The sequence below is a fragment of the Sceloporus occidentalis genome, unplaced genomic scaffold (assembly GCF_023333645.1).
Source record: "Sceloporus occidentalis isolate IW3139 unplaced genomic scaffold, rSceOcc1.0.p SCAF_2, whole genome shotgun sequence".
Classification (NCBI taxonomy): Eukaryota; Metazoa; Chordata; class Lepidosauria; order Squamata; family Phrynosomatidae; genus Sceloporus; species Sceloporus occidentalis.
Genome location: NW_028316982.1, coordinates 168,569,275 through 168,576,389, shown reverse-complemented (window position 1 = coordinate 168,576,389; position 7,115 = coordinate 168,569,275).

The following is a 7,115-nucleotide window of genomic DNA, read 5'->3' as shown; positions in this document are numbered from 1 at the left end:
TCTCCTTGGCCATACTCTCTCAGCCTCAGAAGATGGGGAGCCCCTGCATGGCCATAGATGGGAACCCACTGGCTGATCTTGGCCACACTCTCTCAGCCTCAGAGGATGGCAAGGACAGTCGTCCTCCTGTCCCCCCAAGAAACTTGCCAAGAAAACCCCATGATTTCAAGGCACACAACAAGAACAGGAAGCAATTGGGGACAGTCAAAATGGCAGGGCTGACATTCAGGAAGTTAACTATTGACAAGTCTGTTTTCTTCCTGAATATCAAAGGAAACGATTGCTTTCAGTTAACCTCGCCTAGTATTTCCCTGTCACATTAACATATTGTCCATATCCATAACTTGATTTTATATATATATATATATATATAAATTTCTGAATAATAACTGGATATTATTTGCTGTACATATTTACATCATCATTACTTCCTCTCATCCTTATCAATTCAGTGTTTTTGACATTCGTACATTTTTACTATCTCTTCCCACTGTCCATTTGACCTTACATGTATAAGTCTGGTACATTAAAAATAATCATATTTGAATTAATGTCTTTTCTTAGCATGACAAGTCTTTTTCCAATTACTTAATAAAACATATTTTAAAGATTTTAAGTAGATTGTATATTTATACAGAATCTATTCAAAAAATAATACCAGCATGTGTTCCCTTTTCTTCTTTTACATAATCTATCCAATGGTTTCCAATCTTGTTCAATTTCTTTTGTTGATTTCTTTTTTATATAATTGGTCATTCTGTCCATTTCTGTCACAGACTTAGTATCGAAGAGTCTATATCCGGTACTTCCTCTGTTTTCCAACGCCATGTTGCCAACAATATTCTAGCTGCACAAATCGTATAAAATAGTAATTTACCACATTTTCCTTCTAAATCTTAACCATCAATCATATTAAGTAAAAACATCTTAGGATATTATATTAATTAGTCTTTAAAAATTTTTTGCATTAGCATGTGAATTTCCATCTAATATTTTTTCACTTTTTTACATAACTTGATTATGATGCACACACTTCTATCTTTCTGAAAGGACCACAGCCAAAAATAAAAGATGTTCAGCTGCCTCTTCTTTTTCGCAAGGGATCTGTTCCAGACCCCCTTGTGAAAATAGAATTTCCGCTTATATTCAAGCCCCATTGTCTTGAATATAGGCGCAGTGGGCCACACTCCATTTCCTCCCTCTGTTCATCCCTCGCACATAAACGAGAGAGGTGAGTCCAAAGACCACAAGAACAGAGGGAGGACTGTACACGTATCCCTTTTCGCAGACTTGGAGTCTGCAATCTCGCTCTTTGGGGGAGGGACTCGCGGGGAGGGATAAAGTGGTCCGCAGTCACACGGACTGTGATGTTCAAATATTTGGAAGTCACCATTTTTGAAGGGATGTGTGTGTGTCTGGAATGCATCCCCTGCAAATTGCAAGGGGCTACTCTGTGTGTGTGTGTGTGTGTGTGTGTGTGTGTATATATATATATATATATATATATATAGGCGTGTCATTCAGTTCATAGAGAAGGGAAAGTTTTCTGACCCTCAAATAGGTCTGTAAGTACACCACAGGATTAAAGTAGTCTAACAGCACTTTAACACCATAGCGCTGATCTCCCATGCAAGCAAACTCATGCTCACAATTAAGCAACATAGACACTGTCTATACATGGAGAGAGAAAGCCTAGACGACTCAGGAAAGGAAGAGACACAAGGGACCACATTGCAAACATACCATGGCTAATGTAGCACATGAGGGAATTCCAAAAGAAAATCAGCATGTGCTTTATAGACTATAGCAAAGCCTTTGACTGAATAGACCATGGAAGGCTATGCAATGCCTATAAAGACATGGGAGTGCCAACACATCTGATAGTCCCAATGAGGAATCTTTACTCAGGACAATAGGTGATTGTTAGAGCAGAACATGGAGAAACAGAATGGTTCCCAATTGGCAAATGGATCAGACATGGCTGCATCCTTTCACCCTATCTGTTCAACTTGTATGCAGAACATATAAGAAAACCAGGCTTGGACAGAGAAGGAGGAGGAGTGAATATAGGAGGAAGGAATATCAACAATCTAAGACCCAGTACAGACGGGCACGTTGCGGTGATATTAGGGCTCGATAGGGCTGGGTGTCCAGATGCGCCCAGCCCGAGTGATGTCACAGGTGTGTGCTCCTGTCCACATGGCGGGCGCCACAGCTGCACAGCTGTGGCACCGCATACAGATGCCTCAGCAGAAGCAGCGTCATAGGGCAAAAAAGAAGCCACCCAGAGTGGCTCCTTTTTGAGTGCACATCTGTGCAGCAGCATGTGGATGCTGCTGTGCAACAAAGAGGAGTGGCATTTTGCCGCCCATTTGTACCAGGCCCATGATATGCAGATGACACCATAATACTAGCAGAAAACTTCGCAGACCTGGAGCACCTGCTAACAAAGATCAAGGAGGAAAGTGCAAAGGGGCCTACTGTTGAACATAAAGAAAAGAAAATAATGACCACAGAGAATCTACACAAATTTAACTTAGACAATGAGGAAATAGAAATAGTAAAAGAATTTTCAGACTTGGGATCAAACATTGATAAAAACAGGGACTGCAGCCAAGAAATCAGAAGAAGATTAAGAATAGGGAGAGCAGCTATGAAAGAACTAGAAAAGATCCAAAAATGGAAAGATATACAACTCGGCACAAAGGTTAGAATCATACAAGCTACTATATTCCCTATTACCATGTATGGATGTGAGAGCTGGACAATTAAGAAAGGAGACAGGAAGAAAATCCATTCATTTGAGATGTGGTGCTGGAGAAGAGTGCTGAGGATCGCATGGACAAATAAATGGGTTCTAGTGCAGATCAAGCCAGAGATCTCCCTGGAAACCAAGATGGCAAAATTGAGGCTGTCATACTTCGTACACATCATGAGAAGGAATAACTCATTGGAAAAAACAATAATGCTAGGAAAGGTGGAGAGGAGTAGAAAGAGAGGAAGGCCGCATGCAAGATGGATGGACTCTTTTAAGGAGGTCATGGGTATGTGCTTCCAGGAACTAAGCAGAGTAGTGAAGGACAGAGGGTCTTGGAGATGTCTCATCTGTTCTGGACCCCCCCCCCCCCCACCCGTAAGGCGAATTCCACCTTTGCTTGAGCCCCATTCATTTGAATGGGGCTTGTGTGCGTGGTGGTGTGATGGTGCAGTGGCACACGTGTGCCATGAGCACGTGCACCCTATTCATCTGAATGGGACATGCTGCCCCTTGTGCCCTGCGTGCTCCCCGCGGCTTGAGCGCGTACGCTCAAGTCTGCGTATAGAACGCCTGCGTATAACACGGGTGCACTGTATAAATAAGTCTGCTGCCGACAGTGCTACACATAGCCATCACTGGGTAAGTTTAAATACCTCAGTCAGAATGTCACAATCTGTGGCATCACCATTCCTGGAGAAATATGCCTAATAGCTACATCTTCTGCAGCTGTTAAAAATACAAGAATGCCACTGTCAACTGGTTCATTTCTGGGCACAATTCAAAGTGCTGGTCATGACCTATAAAGCCCTGTACTGCTTAGGTCCAGACTATTTGAAAGACCATGGCCTCAAACAGATGGCTGAAAAGGGCCGCCGTTGGGCCAATCCAGGGGGAAGAGCATGCACATGATTCACTTCCATGTCTCTCAGAGGGGCTGTGTGGAGGCTGCACCAGGGCTGTCTAATGTTGCCCAAACTTGTCCGCAAAAGGAGTGGTTTTGTACTGTTCCTTTTCACAGCCTGTTCAGGACCATGGCAGTCCCAAGCCACCAGCTGGCAGGAGTGGATTAAATCAGCTCCTAAACGATCTGGCGCTTGCTGGATACGATGTAGCTTCCAGCCTCTTTGAGGATGGGCCTCATCTAAATGCCATGCCCTCAAAGCATCCAGAAGCCACTTTATTTGGCCCGTCTGTTTTGTGCTTACATCTCTTTTCTAGCAATGGATTTTTATATAGGTTGACAAAGACTGATTTGCTTTTATTCACACAACTCAGAATTATTCTTACTACTACTATAGTAGTGTGCTCACATAAAAACAACATTTGGATCATTAGTATCTCAAACTATCTGGTCTTATCTTTTGGGTTTTATTTTTTCCTGCTTCCATCCCCTTATAGCATCAGATAATAGTTTTGAAGTGATTCAAAATAGTTCAGAAACAGTTAAAATTTTTACAGTTTTGTATCAAATAGGTTTTTAATGCATTTTAGTTTTTACCTTGGTCTGGGTTGGCTTGAGCCCTGTGCCAAGAAAAAGGCAGTCATTTTTGGTAAAAAGTAACTCTGATTTATATTTGTTTTATTTATAGGTTTCAGATGATTATAATAATCTAAAATGTATTTTTGTACCAATTTAAGTGCTTGAAAAATTACACTAGTCAGGAAGAATCTGAGAAACATATTAAGAATAGCAGTTTCAGTGGGACTAATGGTACTATGTGTTGCTAATACTTATTTTCTCTTTTTCAAACCAAGTTAATTTATATATGTAGAATGCATGCAGCGTACACAGTGCAGGTGAAGATGAACAATAGAAGTTGTCAGTATGAGGCATTTAGTCTTTGATTTTTCAGTCTAACAGAAAAAAAGGACATACTAGGAACGTATGTATATTTGCTCATAACTAAGTCTTAGTTTGTTGAGAGGTAAGTTCTCCTATGTTCAATGTAACTGAGCATAGGGCTGTTTCCATAGACCGAGTCATAAAATGTTATATGTCAAACTAATAGCAGTAAAACTTATAGATTTTTTTATAGCAAAGATAAATTTGGTTCAGTAATTTCTGTTTTAGAAAAAAAAAACCTGACTCTTAGATGATTGTATGAGTGAATCAATAATTGTTTCCATAAGGCTCGAAGCAAGAGCTGTACAGGGTATGATTTATTTCTTGCAATGAAACATAAGGGCTTAATTGTGGTTAAGAAATGCCACTGTGAGAATTTCCACTAAGATTCATGAGGTGGATAGTATAGATTTTGTTCATTTCATAAATAAGCCGTATGAAGCAGCAGCCTTTAACAGTGAAAATATACAAATTTCAAAGAACAGGATTATAAATAACATTTGAAAAGAATTAAAAAGGGGGCCAAACATACTTGCCAGGGGAGAATAATTGTGGAAATCAAGGTCCAAGCAGGATTTCCCCACCCCCTGCCATTATACAGTCTTCCAATTATAAAGTCTTACAGTTTTCTAAAAGATCCAGAAACAGGTAGAAATGTTGTCATCTAATCTGTTGCAAAATATCCATGATGCATTCACTAAAAAAAAACCAACAACCCTAAAGCTTAACTATTTATTAGTAGCAAAGCAGTTATGGTTTATCTTAGGATGTTGACAGATGGATAGGAAAACATTGGTGGTGAACAACGATATCATATAGCTAAAAGAAGTTTGAAAAGACAAGTAGGCAAAATCTATAAATGAAGCTTCCCCCATTTGCTTTCTAACACAATTTCTTATTATCACCTATCAAATCAGGGCAGGAGAAAGAGGAAGGAGAGTGGCAACCCACTTACCTAAAGTCATTGTAACTCACATCTTTTTGTAAGTACTTTTATTAACATATTAACACATAACAAATAAAAGAAACAAAAATAAAAAGCAACTTTTTATTGGCTAAAATACATATAAAGGCAATTTACAAATCTACCCCTTCACACAAAACTATGCCTCAACTACAAAACACAGACAGACAAGAGATCTAGTAGTTTGCCAGAATATGCCAGTATAGGCACCGTGGTGGCGCAGTGGTTAAATGCCACTACCTCAGCCACATGGTGGTAAATTCAATCCCAAGCAGGGCTCCAGGGTCCACTCAGACTTTCATCCTTTTGTAGGTCAGTAAAATGAGTACCCAGCTTGTTGGGGCAATTGGGTTACACATTGTAAACTGCTTAGAGAGTGCTAGTTCATTGATAGGTATAGAAACACACTTGCTATTGCTATTGCTGGGATTATATTTATCATTCAACCTCTCCCTCTAATACTGAAGAAGTATTTTATTCCTAATTAACTTCCAAAACTACCATGTTACCCTTCTACATGTTAACATATCAAATTTGATATCAAACATAAAATCACACATTTACAATATTACATTGTCCATTCTCTGTAAAATCAATCATTAATACCCAATCTTTTAAAAATCTAAATCTTTTCCATTTATAAGATTAGTAAATTTGCCAGTTTCTACCAGATCATATAGCTTTAATAAACAATCTTCTTCTGTTGAGAGTATATTGCTTTTCCTTCTCTTGAGTATAGATTATTCTAGCTGCTTTTATCATATATTAAATAATTCTTCCTTGTTCTTTCCCCCCCTTTTCTTCTGTCAATCCAAGCAAAAAATAAGTTCAGATTTCAATTTAAATTTGAATTTCAGTATCTTCACTACTGTATCATGTATTTCTCTTTACAACTCAGTGGAAGTCACTTCTAAGCAGAAATGACCTTTGTGTCAGTGGGGCAGTAAATCTGTTCCAGATCTTAGCCTGAATTTTAAAGGAGCTATCCAAGGTGCTGAAACTTATCATACTGAAAAATAGATTCAGCACTTTGGATAGCTTCATTAAAGGTTGGATTCAAACCTCGAGCAGATTCACTGCATACTGACTTGGGAGCCACTAGCTGCCACATTGTATAGTACTGCAATGTAAATTGCACTTTGTGAAATCCTTAATAAGGCTGGTAATAACTCTTTAAAGACTGATTATGCTGTGAGATCCAGAAAAATAATAATTTCTGCATGTATGAATGGCAGTCAAGCAGGTCCAAGCACTTTTTTAAAATAGTATGATAAGCTCCAGGGTGGCTTATATATTTCTAGGTCTCAGACTGGGACTGTGCTTTGTGCATTTGTGACGGAGTGTAAGCATTCCATGCCTGCTTATGGGAGAGAGATTACATGGTGTACATGCTGGAACTGCTTGCCAGTGCTAGATACTGAAACCCAACCTTTGCTAAATAACAAGGGCACACAGTAACTTCATCCCCCTTCCATGTCTGTTGATGAACCAAGTGCAACAATATTTCAAGTGAATTCTCAGCTAAGGGAAGGTCAGCTATTTTTGGATGG